General features: G+C 39.8%; 21 non-coding genes across 21 annotated transcripts; all 21 read right to left on the bottom strand.

Annotated features, from left to right (window-relative positions):
- Positions 1-273: 273 nt before the first annotated feature.
- LOC146725452 (U2 spliceosomal RNA) lies at positions 274-456 on the bottom strand. Its single transcript, XR_014928753.1, has one exon. It is a non-coding gene; the product is annotated as a U2 spliceosomal RNA (small nuclear RNA).
- Positions 457-859: 403 nt separating this feature from the next.
- Positions 860-1,050, bottom strand: LOC144357742 (U2 spliceosomal RNA). Its single transcript, XR_013421706.2, has one exon. It is a non-coding gene; the product is annotated as a U2 spliceosomal RNA (small nuclear RNA).
- Positions 1,051-1,453: 403 nt separating this feature from the next.
- Positions 1,454-1,644, bottom strand: LOC144357746 (U2 spliceosomal RNA). Its single transcript, XR_013421709.2, has one exon. It is a non-coding gene; the product is annotated as a U2 spliceosomal RNA (small nuclear RNA).
- Positions 1,645-2,048: 404 nt separating this feature from the next.
- On the bottom strand, positions 2,049-2,239 carry LOC146725451 (U2 spliceosomal RNA). Its single transcript, XR_014928783.1, has one exon. It is a non-coding gene; the product is annotated as a U2 spliceosomal RNA (small nuclear RNA).
- A 403-nt stretch (positions 2,240-2,642) lies between these two features.
- On the bottom strand, positions 2,643-2,833 carry LOC146725450 (U2 spliceosomal RNA). The gene has a single exon (XR_014928781.1). It is a non-coding gene; the product is annotated as a U2 spliceosomal RNA (small nuclear RNA).
- Positions 2,834-3,237: 404 nt separating this feature from the next.
- Positions 3,238-3,428, bottom strand: LOC146725449 (U2 spliceosomal RNA). Its single transcript, XR_014928780.1, has one exon. It is a non-coding gene; the product is annotated as a U2 spliceosomal RNA (small nuclear RNA).
- Positions 3,429-3,832: 404 nt separating this feature from the next.
- LOC146725448 (U2 spliceosomal RNA) lies at positions 3,833-4,023 on the bottom strand. Its single transcript, XR_014928779.1, has one exon. It is a non-coding gene; the product is annotated as a U2 spliceosomal RNA (small nuclear RNA).
- A 403-nt stretch (positions 4,024-4,426) lies between these two features.
- Positions 4,427-4,617, bottom strand: LOC146725447 (U2 spliceosomal RNA). Its single transcript, XR_014928778.1, has one exon. It is a non-coding gene; the product is annotated as a U2 spliceosomal RNA (small nuclear RNA).
- A 404-nt stretch (positions 4,618-5,021) lies between these two features.
- LOC146725446 (U2 spliceosomal RNA) lies at positions 5,022-5,212 on the bottom strand. Its single transcript, XR_014928777.1, has one exon. It is a non-coding gene; the product is annotated as a U2 spliceosomal RNA (small nuclear RNA).
- A 404-nt stretch (positions 5,213-5,616) lies between these two features.
- On the bottom strand, positions 5,617-5,807 carry LOC146725445 (U2 spliceosomal RNA). The gene has a single exon (XR_014928776.1). It is a non-coding gene; the product is annotated as a U2 spliceosomal RNA (small nuclear RNA).
- Positions 5,808-6,210: 403 nt separating this feature from the next.
- LOC146725444 (U2 spliceosomal RNA) lies at positions 6,211-6,401 on the bottom strand. Its single transcript, XR_014928775.1, has one exon. It is a non-coding gene; the product is annotated as a U2 spliceosomal RNA (small nuclear RNA).
- Positions 6,402-6,805: 404 nt separating this feature from the next.
- Positions 6,806-6,996, bottom strand: LOC146725443 (U2 spliceosomal RNA). Its single transcript, XR_014928774.1, has one exon. It is a non-coding gene; the product is annotated as a U2 spliceosomal RNA (small nuclear RNA).
- Positions 6,997-7,399: 403 nt separating this feature from the next.
- Positions 7,400-7,590, bottom strand: LOC146725442 (U2 spliceosomal RNA). The gene has a single exon (XR_014928773.1). It is a non-coding gene; the product is annotated as a U2 spliceosomal RNA (small nuclear RNA).
- Positions 7,591-7,994: 404 nt separating this feature from the next.
- On the bottom strand, positions 7,995-8,185 carry LOC146725441 (U2 spliceosomal RNA). Its single transcript, XR_014928772.1, has one exon. It is a non-coding gene; the product is annotated as a U2 spliceosomal RNA (small nuclear RNA).
- A 403-nt stretch (positions 8,186-8,588) lies between these two features.
- On the bottom strand, positions 8,589-8,779 carry LOC146725440 (U2 spliceosomal RNA). Its single transcript, XR_014928770.1, has one exon. It is a non-coding gene; the product is annotated as a U2 spliceosomal RNA (small nuclear RNA).
- A 404-nt stretch (positions 8,780-9,183) lies between these two features.
- On the bottom strand, positions 9,184-9,374 carry LOC146725439 (U2 spliceosomal RNA). Its single transcript, XR_014928769.1, has one exon. It is a non-coding gene; the product is annotated as a U2 spliceosomal RNA (small nuclear RNA).
- A 404-nt stretch (positions 9,375-9,778) lies between these two features.
- Positions 9,779-9,969, bottom strand: LOC146725438 (U2 spliceosomal RNA). The gene has a single exon (XR_014928768.1). It is a non-coding gene; the product is annotated as a U2 spliceosomal RNA (small nuclear RNA).
- A 404-nt stretch (positions 9,970-10,373) lies between these two features.
- Positions 10,374-10,564, bottom strand: LOC146725437 (U2 spliceosomal RNA). Its single transcript, XR_014928767.1, has one exon. It is a non-coding gene; the product is annotated as a U2 spliceosomal RNA (small nuclear RNA).
- Positions 10,565-10,967: 403 nt separating this feature from the next.
- Positions 10,968-11,158, bottom strand: LOC146725436 (U2 spliceosomal RNA). The gene has a single exon (XR_014928766.1). It is a non-coding gene; the product is annotated as a U2 spliceosomal RNA (small nuclear RNA).
- Positions 11,159-11,562: 404 nt separating this feature from the next.
- Positions 11,563-11,753, bottom strand: LOC146725435 (U2 spliceosomal RNA). The gene has a single exon (XR_014928765.1). It is a non-coding gene; the product is annotated as a U2 spliceosomal RNA (small nuclear RNA).
- A 404-nt stretch (positions 11,754-12,157) lies between these two features.
- Positions 12,158-12,348, bottom strand: LOC146725434 (U2 spliceosomal RNA). Its single transcript, XR_014928764.1, has one exon. It is a non-coding gene; the product is annotated as a U2 spliceosomal RNA (small nuclear RNA).
- Between the last annotated feature and the right edge of the window lie 333 nt (positions 12,349-12,681).

The following is a 12,681-nucleotide window of genomic DNA, read 5'->3' as shown; positions in this document are numbered from 1 at the left end:
TGGCATGTTTGTTACTATTATTTGTTACAAAGTAACTAGTCGCCTGCATACTATCTCGGCGACTTTTGTGGCAATCGAAGCTAAAGTTAAGCCAAAAATATATATTTATACGTAGCGTCAGGTGACGTAATCGATTATGCAAATTAGGACCGTCCGTCCAGCCGAAGAATAAGGGTTTTAAAAAGTTCCATTAGCGCCCACTATCGGGCATTAAAATGGAGAAAACGGGTGACGCAATGGGTTGATTTGTTTTATTCTGATATTAAATTGTATATGAGGTGGACCATTCCCAGAAATACTGGGTCAATCCGTGGCCAGGACGGAGCAAGCCCCTATTCCATGGCCTGTTTTCAAAAATCAGTTTAATATCGAGTTGCTCAATGAGCAGCGTATCAGATATTAAGCTGATAAGAACAGATACTACACATGATCTTAGCCAAAAGGCCGAGAAGCGATAACCAGTTACGGCCATAGCACAGAGGCATATGCAGATATGCAAATAAATGGTCCAGCTCATATACGAACACGAAAATGGTAAATGTTGAAATAACAACCCGGAAATTTCGTATATTGTTTTCATGCCTAATGGCATGTTTGTTACTATTATTTGTTACAAAGTAACTAGTCGCCTGCATACTATCTCGGCGACTTTTGTGGCAATCGAAGCTAAAGTTAAGCCAAAAATATATATTTATACGTAGCGTCAGGTGACGTAATCGATTATGCAAATTAGGACCGTCCGTCCAGCCGAAGAATAAGGGTTTTAAAAAGTTCCATTAGCGCCCACTATCGGGCATTAAAATGGAGAAAACGGGTGACGCAATGGGTTGATTTGTTTTATTCTGATATTAAATTGTATATGAGGTGGACCATTCCCAGAAATACTGCAATACTGGGTCAATCCGTGGCCAGGACGGAGCAAACCCCTATTCCATGGCCTGTTTTCAAAAATCAGTTTAATATCGAGTTGCTCAATGAGCAGCGTATCAGATATTAAGCTGATAAGAACAGATACTACACATGATCTTAGCCAAAAGGCCGAGAAGCGATAACCAGTTACGGCCATAGCACAGAGGCATATGCAGATATGCAAATAAATGGTCCAGCTCATATACGAACACGAAAATGGTAAATGTTGAAATAACAACCCGGAAATTTCGTATATTGTTTTCATGCCTAATGGCATGTTTGTTACTATTATTTGTTACAAAGTAACTAGTCGCCTGCATACTATCTCGGCGACTTTTGTGGCAATCGAAGCTAAAGTTAAGCCAAAAATATATATTTATACGTAGCGTCAGGTGACGTAATCGATTATGCAAATTAGGACCGTCCGTCCAGCCGAAGAATAAGGGTTTTAAAATGTTCCATTAGCGCCCACTATCGGGCATTAAAATGGAGAAAACGGGTGACGCAATGGGTTGATTTGTTTTATTCTGATATTAAATTGTATATGAGGTGGACCATTCCCAGAAATACTGCAATACTGGGTCAATCCGTGGCCAGGACGGAGCAAGCCCCTATTCCATGGCCTGTTTTCAAAAATCAGTTTAATATCGAGTTGCTCAATGAGCAACGCATCAGATATTAAGCTGATAAGAACAGATACTACACATGATCTTAGCCAAAAGGCCGAGAAGCGATAACCAGTTACGGCCATAGCACAGAGGCATATGCAGATATGCAAATAAATGGTCCAGCTCATATACGAACACGAAAATGGTAAATGTTGAAATAACAACCCGGAAATTTCGTATATTGTTTTCATGCCTAATGGCATGTTTGTTACTATTATTTGTTACAAAGTAACTAGTCGCCTGCATACTATCTCGGCGACTTTTGTGGCAATCGAAGCTAAAGTTAAGCCAAAAATATATATTTATACGTAGCGTCAGGTGACGTAATCGATTATGCAAATTAGGACCGTCCGTCCAGCCGAAGAATAAGGGGTTTTAAAAAGTTCCATTAGCGCCCACTATCGGGCATTAAAATGGAGAAAACGGGTGACGCAATGGGTTGATTTGTTTTATTCTGATATTAAATTGTATATGAGGTGGACCATTCCCAGAAATACTGCAATACTGGGTCAATCCGTGGCCAGGACGGAGCAAGCCCCTATTCCATGGCCTGTTTTCAAAAATCAGTTTAATATCGAGTTGCTCAATGAGCAACGTATCAGATATTAAGCTGATAAGAACAGATACTACACATGATCTTAGCCAAAAGGCCGAGAAGCGATAACCAGTTACGGCCATAGCACAGAGGCATATGCAAATATGCAAATAAATGGTCCAGCTCATATACGAACACGAAAATGGTAAATGTTGAAATAACAACCCGGAAATTTCGTATATTGTTTTCATGCCTAATGGCATGTTTGTTACTATTATTTGTTACAAAGTAACTAGTCGCCTGCATACTATCTCGGCGACTTTTGTGGCAATCGAAGCTAAAGTTAAACCAAAAATATATATTTATACTTAGCGTCAGGTGACGTAATCGATTATGCAAATTAGGACCGTCCGTCCAGCCGAAGAATAAGGGTTTTAAAAAGTTCCATTAGCGCCCACTATCGGGCATTAAAATGGAGAAAACGGGTGACGCAATGGGTTGATTTGTTTTATTCTGATATTAAATTGTATATGAGGTGGACCATTCCCAGAAATACTGCAATACTGGGTCAATCCGTGGCCAGGACGGAGCAAGCCCCTATTCCATGGCCTGTTTTCAAAAATCAGTTTAATATCGAGTTGCTCAATGAGCAACGTATCAGATATTAAGCTGATAAGAACAGATACTACACATGATCTTAGCCAAAAGGCCGAGAAGCGATAACCAGTTACGGCCATAGCACAGAGGCATATGCAGATATGCAAATAAATGGTCCAGCTCATATACGAACACGAAAATGGTAAATGTTGAAATAACAACCCGGAAATTTCGTATATTGTTTTCATGCCTAATGGCATGTTTGTTACTATTATTTGTTACAAAGTAACTAGTCGCCTGCATACTATCTCGGCGACTTTTGTGGCAATCGAAGCTAAAGTTAAGCCAAAAATATATATTTATACGTAGCGTCAGGTGACGTAATCGATTATGCAAATTAGGACCGTCCGTCCAGCCGAAGAATAAGGGGTTTTAAAAAGTTCCATTAGCGCCCACTATCGGGCATTAAAATGGAGAAAACGGGTGACGCAATGGGTTGATTTGTTTTATTCTGATATTAAATTGTATATGAGGTGGACCATTCCCAGAAATACTGCAATACTGGGTCAATCCGTGGCCAGGACGGAGCAAGCCCCTATTCCATGGCCTGTTTTCAAAAATCAGTTTAATATCGAGTTGCTCAATGAGCAACGTATCAGATATTAAGCTGATAAGAACAGATACTACACATGATCTTAGCCAAAAGGCCGAGAAGCGATAACCAGTTACGGCCATAGCACAGAGGCATATGCAGATATGCAAATAAATGGTCCAGCTCATATACGAACACGAAAATGGTAAATGTTGAAATAACAACCCGGAAATTTCGTATATTGTTTTCATGCCTAATGGCATGTTTGTTACTATTATTTGTTACAAAGTAACTAGTCGCCTGCATACTATCTCGGCGACTTTTGTGGCAATCGAAGCTAAAGTTAAGCCAAAAATATATATTTATACGTAGCGTCAGGTGACGTAATCGATTATGCAAATTAGGACCGTCCGTCCAGCCGAAGAATAAGGGGTTTTAAAAAGTTCCATTAGCGCCCACTATCGGGCATTAAAATGGAGAAAACGGGTGACGCAATGGGTTGATTTGTTTTATTCTGATATTAAATTGTATATGAGGTGGACCATTCCCAGAAATACTGCAATACTGGGTCAATCCGTGGCCAGGACGGAGCAAGCCCCTATTCCATGGCCTGTTTTCAAAAATCAGTTTAATATCGAGTTGCTCAATGAGCAACGTATCAGATATTAAGCTGATAAGAACAGATACTACACATGATCTTAGCCAAAAGGCCGAGAAGCGATAACCAGTTACGGCCATAGCACAGAGGCATATGCAAATATGCAAATAAATGGTCCAGCTCATATACGAACACGAAAATGGTAAATGTTGAAATAACAACCCGGAAATTTCGTATATTGTTTTCATGCCTAATGGCATGTTTGTTACTATTATTTGTTACAAAGTAACTAGTCGCCTGCATACTATCTCGGCGACTTTTGTGGCAATCGAAGCTAAAGTTAAACCAAAAATATATATTTATACTTAGCGTCAGGTGACGTAATCGATTATGCAAATTAGGACCGTCCGTCCAGCCGAAGAATAAGGGTTTTAAAAAGTTCCATTAGCGCCCACTATCGGGCATTAAAATGGAGAAAACGGGTGACGCAATGGGTTGATTTGTTTTATTCTGATATTAAATTGTATATGAGGTGGACCATTCCCAGAAATACTGCAATACTGGGTCAATCCGTGGCCAGGACGGAGCAAGCCCCTATTCCATGGCCTGTTTTCAAAAATCAGTTTAATATCGAGTTGCTCAATGAGCAACGTATCAGATATTAAGCTGATAAGAACAGATACTACACATGATCTTAGCCAAAAGGCCGAGAAGCGATAACCAGTTACGGCCATAGCACAGAGGCATATGCAGATATGCAAATAAATGGTCCAGCTCATATACGAACACGAAAATGGTAAATGTTGAAATAACAACCCGGAAATTTCGTATATTGTTTTCATGCCTAATGGCATGTTTGTTACTATTATTTGTTACAAAGTAACTAGTCGCCTGCATACTATCTCGGCGACTTTTGTGGCAATCGAAGCTAAAGTTAAGCCAAAAATATATATTTATACGTAGCGTCAGGTGACGTAATCGATTATGCAAATTAGGACCGTCCGTCCAGCCGAAGAATAAGGGGTTTTAAAAAGTTCCATTAGCGCCCACTATCGGGCATTAAAATGGAGAAAACGGGTGACGCAATGGGTTGATTTGTTTTATTCTGATATTAAATTGTATATGAGGTGGACCATTCCCAGAAATACTGCAATACTGGGTCAATCCGTGGCCAGGACGGAGCAAGCCCCTATTCCATGGCCTGTTTTCAAAAATCAGTTTAATATCGAGTTGCTCAATGAGCAACGTATCAGATATTAAGCTGATAAGAACAGATACTACACATGATCTTAGCCAAAAGGCCGAGAAGCGATAACCAGTTACGGCCATAGCACAGAGGCATATGCAGATATGCAAATAAATGGTCCAGCTCATATACGAACACGAAAATGGTAAATGTTGAAATAACAACCCGGAAATTTCGTATATTGTTTTCATGCCTAATGGCATGTTTGTTACTATTATTTGTTACAAAGTAACTAGTCGCCTGCATACTATCTCGGCGACTTTTGTGGCAATCGAAGCTAAAGTTAAGCCAAAAATATATATTTATACGTAGCGTCAGGTGACGTAATCGATTATGCAAATTAGGACCGTCCGTCCAGCCGAAGAATAAGGGGTTTTAAAAAGTTCCATTAGCGCCCACTATCGGGCATTAAAATGGAGAAAACGGGTGACGCAATGGGTTGATTTGTTTTATTCTGATATTAAATTGTATATGAGGTGGACCATTCCCAGAAATACTGCAATACTGGGTCAATCCGTGGCCAGGACGGAGCAAGCCCCTATTCCATGGCCTGTTTTCAAAAATCAGTTTAATATCGAGTTGCTCAATGAGCAACGTATCAGATATTAAGCTGATAAGAACAGATACTACACATGATCTTAGCCAAAAGGCCGAGAAGCGATAACCAGTTACGGCCATAGCACAGAGGCATATGCAAATATGCAAATAAATGGTCCAGCTCATATACGAACACGAAAATGGTAAATGTTGAAATAACAACCCGGAAATTTCGTATATTGTTTTCATGCCTAATGGCATGTTTGTTACTATTATTTGTTACAAAGTAACTAGTCGCCTGCATACTATCTCGGCGACTTTTGTGGCAATCGAAGCTAAAGTTAAGCCAAAAATATATATTTATACGTAGCGTCAGGTGACGTAATCGATTATGCAAATTAGGACCGTCCGTCCAGCCGAAGAATAAGGGTTTTAAAAAGTTCCATTAGCGCCCACTATCGGGCATTAAAATGGAGAAAACGGGTGACGCAATGGGTTGATTTGTTTTATTCTGATATTAAATTGTATATGAGGTGGACCATTCCCAGAAATACTGCAATACTGGGTCAATCCGTGGCCAGGACGGAGCAAGCCCCTATTCCATGGCCTGTTTTCAAAAATCAGTTTAATATCGAGTTGCTCAATGAGCAACGTATCAGATATTAAGCTGATAAGAACAGATACTACACATGATCTTAGCCAAAAGGCCGAGAAGCGATAACCAGTTACGGCCATAGCACAGAGGCATATGCAGATATGCAAATAAATGGTCCAGCTCATATACGAACACGAAAATGGTAAATGTTGAAATAACAACCCGGAAATTTCGTATATTGTTTTCATGCCTAATGGCATGTTTGTTACTATTATTTGTTACAAAGTAACTAGTCGCCTGCATACTATCTCGGCGACTTTTGTGGCAATCGAAGCTAAAGTTAAGCCAAAAATATATATTTATACGTAGCGTCAGGTGACGTAATCGATTATGCAAATTAGGACCGTCCGTCCAGCCGAAGAATAAGGGGTTTTAAAAAGTTCCATTAGCGCCCACTATCGGGCATTAAAATGGAGAAAACGGGTGACGCAATGGGTTGATTTGTTTTATTCTGATATTAAATTGTATATGAGGTGGACCATTCCCAGAAATACTGCAATACTGGGTCAATCCGTGGCCAGGACGGAGCAAGCCCCTATTCCATGGCCTGTTTTCAAAAATCAGTTTAATATCGAGTTGCTCAATGAGCAACGTATCAGATATTAAGCTGATAAGAACAGATACTACACATGATCTTAGCCAAAAGGCCGAGAAGCGATAACCAGTTACGGCCATAGCACAGAGGCATATGCAGATATGCAAATAAATGGTCCAGCTCATATACGAACACGAAAATGGTAAATGTTGAAATAACAACCCGGAAATTTCGTATATTGTTTTCATGCCTAATGGCATGTTTGTTACTATTATTTGTTACAAAGTAACTAGTCGCCTGCATACTATCTCGGCGACTTTTGTGGCAATCGAAGCTAAAGTTAAGCCAAAAATATATATTTATACGTAGCGTCAGGTGACGTAATCGATTATGCAAATTAGGACCGTCCGTCCAGCCGAAGAATAAGGGTTTTAAAATGTTCCATTAGCGCCCACTATCGGGCATTAAAATGGAGAAAACGGGTGACGCAATGGGTTGATTTGTTTTATTCTGATATTAAATTGTATATGAGGTGGACCATTCCCAGAAATACTGCAATACTGGGTCAATCCGTGGCCAGGACGGAGCAAGCCCCTATTCCATGGCCTGTTTTCAAAAATCAGTTTAATATCGAGTTGCTCAATGAGCAACGTATCAGATATTAAGCTGATAAGAACAGATACTACACATGATCTTAGCCAAAAGGCCGAGAAGCGATAACCAGTTACGGCCATAGCACAGAGGCATATGCAGATATGCAAATAAATGGTCCAGCTCATATACGAACACGAAAATGGTAAATGTTGAAATAACAACCCGGAAATTTCGTATATTGTTTTCATGCCTAATGGCATGTTTGTTACTATTATTTGTTACAAAGTAACTAGTCGCCTGCATACTATCTCGGCGACTTTTGTGGCAATCGAAGCTAAAGTTAAGCCAAAAATATATATTTATACGTAGCGTCAGGTGACGTAATCGATTATGCAAATTAGGACCGTCCGTCCAGCCGAAGAATAAGGGGTTTTAAAAAGTTCCATTAGCGCCCACTATCGGTCATTAAAATGGAGAAAACGGGTGACGCAATGGGTTGATTTGTTTTATTCTGATATTAAATTGTATATGAGGTGGACCATTCCCAGAAATACTGCAATACTGGGTCAATCCGTGGCCAGGACGGAGCAAGCCCCTATTCCATGGCCTGTTTTCAAAAATCAGTTTAATATCGAGTTGCTCAATGAGCAACGTATCAGATATTAAGCTGATAAGAACAGATACTACACATGATCTTAGCCAAAAGGCCGAGAAGCGATAACCAGTTACGGCCATAGCACAGAGGCATATGCAAATATGCAAATAAATGGTCCAGCTCATATACGAACACGAAAATGGTAAATGTTGAAATAACAACCCGGAAATTTCGTATATTGTTTTCATGCCTAATGGCATGTTTGTTACTATTATTTGTTACAAAGTAACTAGTCGCCTGCATACTATCTCGGCGACTTTTGTGGCAATCGAAGCTAAAGTTAAACCAAAAATATATATTTATACTTAGCGTCAGGTGACGTAATCGATTATGCAAATTAGGACCGTCCGTCCAGCCGAAGAATAAGGGTTTTAAAAAGTTCCATTAGCGCCCACTATCGGGCATTAAAATGGAGAAAACGGGTGACGCAATGGGTTGATTTGTTTTATTCTGATATTAAATTGTATATGAGGTGGACCATTCCCAGAAATACTGCAATACTGGGTCAATCCGTGGCCAGGACGGAGCAAGCCCCTATTCCATGGCCTGTTTTCAAAAATCAGTTTAATATCGAGTTGCTCAATGAGCAACGTATCAGATATTAAGCTGATAAGAACAGATACTACACATGATCTTAGCCAAAAGGCCGAGAAGCGATAACCAGTTACGGCCATAGCACAGAGGCATATGCAGATATGCAAATAAATGGTCCAGCTCATATACGAACACGAAAATGGTAAATGTTGAAATAACAACCCGGAAATTTCGTATATTGTTTTCATGCCTAATGGCATGTTTGTTACTATTATTTGTTACAAAGTAACTAGTCGCCTGCATACTATCTCGGCGACTTTTGTGGCAATCGAAGCTAAAGTTAAGCCAAAAATATATATTTATACGTAGCGTCAGGTGACGTAATCGATTATGCAAATTAGGACCGTCCGTCCAGCCGAAGAATAAGGGGTTTTAAAAAGTTCCATTAGCGCCCACTATCGGGCATTAAAATGGAGAAAACGGGTGACGCAATGGGTTGATTTGTTTTATTCTGATATTAAATTGTATATGAGGTGGACCATTCCCAGAAATACTGCAATACTGGGTCAATCCGTGGCCAGGACGGAGCAAGCCCCTATTCCATGGCCTGTTTTCAAAAATCAGTTTAATATCGAGTTGCTCAATGAGCAACGTATCAGATATTAAGCTGATAAGAACAGATACTACACATGATCTTAGCCAAAAGGCCGAGAAGCGATAACCAGTTACGGCCATAGCACAGAGGCATATGCAGATATGCAAATAAATGGTCCAGCTCATATACGAACACGAAAATGGTAAATGTTGAAATAACAACCCGGAAATTTCGTATATTGTTTTCATGCCTAATGGCATGTTTGTTACTATTATTTGTTACAAAGTAACTAGTCGCCTGCATACTATCTCGGCGACTTTTGTGGCAATCGAAGCTAAAGTTAAGCCAAAAATATATATTTATACGTAGCGTCAGGTGACGTAATCGATTATGCAAATTAGGACCGTCCGTCCAGCCGAAGAATAAGGGGTTTTAAAAAGTTCCATTAGCGCCCACTATCGGGCATTAAAATGGAGAAAACGGGTGACGCAATGGGTTGATTTGTTTTATTCTGATATTAAATTGTATATGAGGTGGACCATTCCCAGAAATACTGCAATACTGGGTCAATCCGTGGCCAGGACGGAGCAAGCCCCTATTCCATGGCCTGTTTTCAAAAATCAGTTTAATATCGAGTTGCTCAATGAGCAACGTATCAGATATTAAGCTGATAAGAACAGATACTACACATGATCTTAGCCAAAAGGCCGAGAAGCGATAACCAGTTACGGCCATAGCACAGAGGCATATGCAGATATGCAAATAAATGGTCCAGCTCATATACGAACACGAAAATGGTAAATGTTGAAATAACAACCCGGAAATTTCGTATATTGTTTTCATGCCTAATGGCATGTTTGTTACTATTATTTGTTACAAAGTAACTAGTCGCCTGCATACTATCTCGGCGACTTTTGTGGCAATCGAAGCTAAAGTTAAGCCAAAAATATATATTTATACGTAGCGTCAGGTGACGTAATCGATTATGCAAATTAGGACCGTCCGTCCAGCCGAAGAATAAGGGGTTTTAAAAAGTTCCATTAGCGCCCACTATCGGGCATTAAAATGGAGAAAACGGGTGACGCAATGGGTTGATTTGTTTTATTCTGATATTAAATTGTATATGAGGTGGACCATTCCCAGAAATACTGCAATACTGGGTCAATCCGTGGCCAGGACGGAGCAAGCCCCTATTCCATGGCCTGTTTTCAAAAATCAGTTTAATATCGAGTTGCTCAATGAGCAACGTATCAGATATTAAGCTGATAAGAACAGATACTACACATGATCTTAGCCAAAAGGCCGAGAAGCGATAACCAGTTACGGCCATAGCACAGAGGCATATGCAAATATGCAAATAAATGGTCCAGCTCATATACGAACACGAAAATGGTAAATGTTGAAATAACAACCCGGAAATTTCGTATATTGTTTTCATGCCTAATGGCATGTTTGTTACTATTATTTGTTACAAAGTAACTAGTCGCCTGCATACTATCTCGGCGACTTTTGTGGCAATCGAAGCTAAAGTTAAACCAAAAATATATATTTATACTTAGCGTCAGGTGACGTAATCGATTATGCAAATTAGGACCGTCCGTCCAGCCGAAGAATAAGGGTTTTAAAAAGTTCCATTAGCGCCCACTATCGGGCATTAAAATGGAGAAAACGGGTGACGCAATGGGTTGATTTGTTTTATTCTGATATTAAATTGTATATGAGGTGGACCATTCCCAGAAATACTGCAATACTGGGTCAATCCGTGGCCAGGACGGAGCAAGCCCCTATTCCATGGCCTGTTTTCAAAAATCAGTTTAATATCGAGTTGCTCAATGAGCAACGTATCAGATATTAAGCTGATAAGAACAGATACTACACATGATCTTAGCCAAAAGGCCGAGAAGCGATAACCAGTTACGGCCATAGCACAGAGGCATATGCAGATATGCAAATAAATGGTCCAGCTCATATACGAACACGAAAATGGTAAATGTTGAAATAACAACCCGGAAATTTCGTATATTGTTTTCATGCCTAATGGCATGTTTGTTACTATTATTTGTTACAAAGTAACTAGTCGCCTGCATACTATCTCGGCGACTTTTGTGGCAATCGAAGCTAAAGTTAAGCCAAAAATATATATTTATACGTAGCGTCAGGTGACGTAATCGATTATGCAAATTAGGACCGTCCGTCCAGCCGAAGAATAAGGGGTTTTAAAAAGTTCCATTAGCGCCCACTATCGGGCATTAAAATGGAGAAAACGGGTGACGCAATGGGTTGATTTGTTTTATTCTGATATTAAATTGTATATGAGGTGGACCATTCCCAGAAATACTGCAATACTGGGTCAATCCGTGGCCAGGACGGAGCAAGCCCCTATTCCATGGCCTGTTTTCAAAAATCAGTTTAATATCGAGTTGCTCAATGAGCAACGTATCAGATATTAAGCTGATAAGAACAGATACTACACATGATCTTAGCCAAAAGGCCGAGAAGCGATAACCAGTTACGGCCATAGCACAGAGGCATATGCAGATATGCAAATAAATGGTCCAGCTCATATACGAACACGAAAATGGTAAATGTTGAAATAACAACCCGGAAATTTCGTATATTGTTTTCATGCCTAATGGCATGTTTGTTACTATTATTTGTTACAAAGTAACTAGTCGCCTGCATACTATCTCGGCGACTTTTGTGGCAATCGAAGCTAAAGTTAAGCCAAAAATATATATTTATACGTAGCGTCAGGTGACGTAATCGATTATGCAAATTAGGACCGTCCGTCCAGCCGAAGAATAAGGGGTTTTAAAAAGTTCCATTAGCGCCCACTATCGGGCATTAAAATGGAGAAAACGGGTGACGCAATGGGTTGATTTGTTTTATTCTGATATTAAATTGTATATGAGGTGGACCATTCCCAGAAATACTGCAATACTGGGTCAATCCGTGGCCAGGACGGAGCAAGCCCCTATTCCATGGCCTGTTTTCAAAAATCAGTTTAATATCGAGTTGCTCAATGAGCAACGTATCAGATATTAAGCTGATAAGAACAGATACTACACATGATCTTAGCCAAAAGGCCGAGAAGCGATAACCAGTTACGGCCATAGCACAGAGGCATATGCAAATATGCAAATAAATGGTCCAGCTCATATACGAACACGAAAATGGTAAATGTTGAAATAACAACCCGGAAATTTCGTATATTGTTTTCATGCCTAATGGCATGTTTGTTACTATTATTTGTTACAAAGTAACTAGTCGCCTGCATACTATCTCGGCGACTTTTGTGGCAATCGAAGCTAAAGTTAAGCCAAAAATATATATTTATACGTAGCGTCAGGTGACGTAATCGATTATGCAAATTAGGACCGTCCGTCCAGCCGAAGAATAAGGGTTTTAAAAAGTTCCATTAGCGCCCACTA

Source organism: Saccoglossus kowalevskii, unplaced genomic scaffold (genome assembly GCF_978046115.1).
Source record: "Saccoglossus kowalevskii unplaced genomic scaffold, keSacKowa6.1 SCAFFOLD_159, whole genome shotgun sequence".
Taxonomy (NCBI): Eukaryota; Metazoa; Hemichordata; class Enteropneusta; family Harrimaniidae; genus Saccoglossus; species Saccoglossus kowalevskii.
The sequence above is the reverse complement of the archived record's forward strand: the minus strand, read 5'-3'. Positions and strand labels throughout refer to the sequence as shown.